The sequence below is a fragment of the Physeter macrocephalus genome, chromosome 18 (assembly GCF_002837175.3).
Source record: "Physeter macrocephalus isolate SW-GA chromosome 18, ASM283717v5, whole genome shotgun sequence".
Classification (NCBI taxonomy): domain Eukaryota; kingdom Metazoa; phylum Chordata; class Mammalia; order Artiodactyla; family Physeteridae; genus Physeter; species Physeter macrocephalus.
Window position 1 is genome coordinate 40,423,780 of NC_041231.1, and position 3,469 is coordinate 40,427,248.

Here is a 3,469-nt window from a genome sequence, read left to right on the forward strand (position 1 = left end):
CCAAAGAAGATGTGCAAATGGCCAATAAGCATATAAAAAGATGTTCCACACCATTATCCATCATGAGAATGCAGATCAAAACCATGCGATACCACCTCACCTGTAATAAAAAAGATAATTACAAGTGTTGGCAAGGGTGAGGAAAAACTGGATCTGTTATGCATTGCTGGTGGGAATGTAAAATGGCACAGCTATCAGCCTTGCAGTTCCTCAGAAAGTTAAACATAGAGAGTTACCAGCAATTCCAATCCTAGGTATACACCCAAGAGAAATGATAACACATGTCCTCTCAGACCACAAATGTTTATAGAAGTGTTACTTATAATAGACAAAAAGGAGAAATAACTGATGAATGGAAAAATAAAATGCGGTATAACCATACAATAAAAAGAAATTAAGGGCTTCTCTGGTGGCGCAGTGGTTGAGAGTCCACCTGCTGATGCAGGGGACGCAGGTTCGTGCCCCGGTCCGGGAAGATCCCACATGCCGCGGAGTGGCTGGGCCCATGCGCCATGGCCGCTGAGCCTGCGCATCCGGAGCCTGTGTTCCGCAACGGGAGAGGCCACAACAGTGAGAGGCCCGTGTACTGCACAAAAAAAAAAAAAAAAAAAAAAAAGAAATGAAATTCTGATACGCGGGTGAACCTTAAATACATTATGGTAAGTAAAAGAAGGCAGAAAAGACCTGTATTATTTTGTCAGGCTCACCTGGCTCAGCCTCGCCTGAGAACCGAGAAGTCCCCAGGGTACCCCACACCCCTGTAGCCATGTCACATGCACGGCTGTGCGGTGGTGCGAAGAAAAGTGGTCCCTGGCCTCCCCTCCCTGCCAGCTGGGCTGGGAGGCCCTTCACGGGCGCCAGGAGTTTGTCCTGAGGCTGTTGTGGGGCCCTGAAACTGACCCTCCCCAGGCCATGCTGACCTCCCACTCAGCTGCCTAAGCCATGAGGCTTGGCCAGGCCTTTCTGGCTGGGAGGTCAGGCCAAGGAGAGCCTTGGGCACTGTGTCCTGGCTTCTCATCCTCCCTGGCCAGGTGCTGAGGAGGAAACAACAGGTTCCTTGGACTCTCATGAGGGCCCAGCTGAGTGGGCTTCCTGCACGTGCTTGGCCACACCGCACAGCATGTGGGGTCTTAGTTCCCTGACCAGGGATCGAACCCGCAGTCCCTGCAGTGGAAGCGTGGAGTCTTAATCGCTGGACCCGTAGGGAAGTCCCTACCAAGCACGTTTTATACTATGTCTTCTCAGCCAAAGAGAGGAAGCAGGGTTTCAAAGGCTCAACATGGGCTCTGGGTCCATAAATGTCCCAGTTTCCTGTGTCCCTGATGTCTTAGGACTAGGTCTGGGGCCTTGGGAGTATTGTTACTTCCTCCATATCCTGCCCAAGCCCCAAGGGCCGGCCCGCCCGCCCAGGCCTTTGTCTTCTCCCTCACAAGCTGTGTGGGTTTCGAGAGGCTGAGCAGGCTGGGGTGTTGGGGCAGCTGCCTCTCCTGTCCCTCTGCTTGGATTATCCAGGGCTGCCTGGGTCCTTGGGGCCATGGCTGTTGCATATAGATGGGCCCAGCAGGTCTGCCCCAGCCTCCCTGCAGGCCTGGGCCTGTGTCCATGGCTCAGGTGCCCTTTTCCCACCATTTGCTTCTAGAAACTTATGTGCATGGGCCTTAGGCCCCAAGGACCACAGGCAGCTTTGCTGACAGCTGTACAGAATCTGAGCTCCAGCGTGCTCCCTCCACGCTCCCCATGGCCATGGTCCTGCAGGACCCTAGGCCCTTCTCCAGGTGCCCACTGCACAACCCCTTCTCCAGGGGGCCGAGGGGCAGTAGGGTGCAGAGGCTGAGGTCTCGGAGTGAGAGAGACCAGGCTCCAATCCCAGCTCTGCCTTTTACTACTGTGCTGGAGTAACTGGTGTCTCATCTGAGCCTCAGTTCTACCTCATGTAAAAGATGGGATGATCCAGTTGGAAGGGCTAAATAGATGTATACACACAAAGCGCTGGCTTGCAGGAGGTGTTCAGCAATGTCACCTTCACCTCCCACTCCTCACTGTTCCTGGCTGGCTGCAGCCCAGTCCTGGGACAACAGCCGCCATCCCACTCCTCGTCTCAGCCCCACCTTGGGGATCCATTTCAGGCATCACAGTACCAGGGATGACCACGAGGTGGCGCCCACCCCAGCTCCCCGTCCCCAGGCTGCTGCTTTGCAGACCTCCATGGATTTCCTTAACTCTCTTTTTCTGGTTTACTGTAGTTTATTTTGGATTATACAAGAAGGGGCATCAGAGTTGTGTCAGGACCCAGAGCTCTGGCTGAGAACTATCCTCTTCCCCCCACCTCACTGGTCCCAGGCAGGAAGAGAGGGCTTGCCTGCTCCCCTCCTCCCCCTACCCATGTGGGCTTCCTGCAGTGCCTGGTGCCAGCCTCCCTGGTGTTTGCCCTGATGTCGGCTTCTAGTGCTTAAGTTGCCTCCAGTTGGTGCCAGCAGGCTGATAAGCCCTGGCCCAGGGCTCCTCCCCACCCCTGCTCTTCCTGGCACCCTTTGGAATTGGTGTTAAACACAGGCACACAGCCTCTGGTCCAGCCAAACCTGGCTGAGTAGCCTTGTGAGCTTGCTGACTGTGGGTGTGACTGGTTCACACTGTCCAGATTGTTGGGCGGACAAATAGACATGACTGTGAATGTCTCATCTCCCCAAGGACTCCGGATTTCCTGGGAACCCCACCAGTGGCTGGGAGCACCCAGCCCTCTTTCCCTGGCATTAGTTTGTCCTAGGTCGGGATAAGGTTCCATGCGTTTGGCTATAGGCAAGGCCTACCGTAGCTGAGCCCGGGGAGCAAGGGAGAAATAAGCTGTGGTCACGGGGGTGAGGGAACCAGCCCGCGTAGAGGCTGGAGCTCGGGCCTGCACAGCTCTCAAAGTGTGAGCAGAAGCTCCTGGAGCAGCTGTCAAATACAGAGTCCCCGGCCCCAGAGGCAAGGCCCGGGAAACTGCATTTTCACAAGTCGAGGGGAGGCAGTTCTGCGCACTTGGAATTGAGGACTGCTGGGTCTGTGGTGCTGGGTGGGAGATTCTTGTTTTTCTTGCTGCCTGCAGCTCTGATGCCAACCTGAGAGCTTCATTCTTTCTCAGGATGGGGCTACCCTGTTTCCCTCTGCTTCTCTGAGGTTGCTGGTTAAGAGGGCATGGGAAGGAACTGGAACAATAAGCAAGTGCCCTCCCGACCCCAGGAGACCTCGGACCACAGGGGCCAGACTATGAGGCAGCTCCCTAAGCCCCTGGGGCCGGGCCAGCTGAGGGTGAGGGTTTCCGCCTCTGGGCTGGAAGGCAGGTTGCAGGCGAACCTGGTGGTGCTTGGGAAACGGCAGCAGCTCAGAACCAACTGCGCCAACCTCCCTACATCTCCCTCCACCTTTCTTCCTCTGAACCAGCACTGGCTGCATTCACATCACATCAAAGAAAAAACATTTCAGGAGCCAA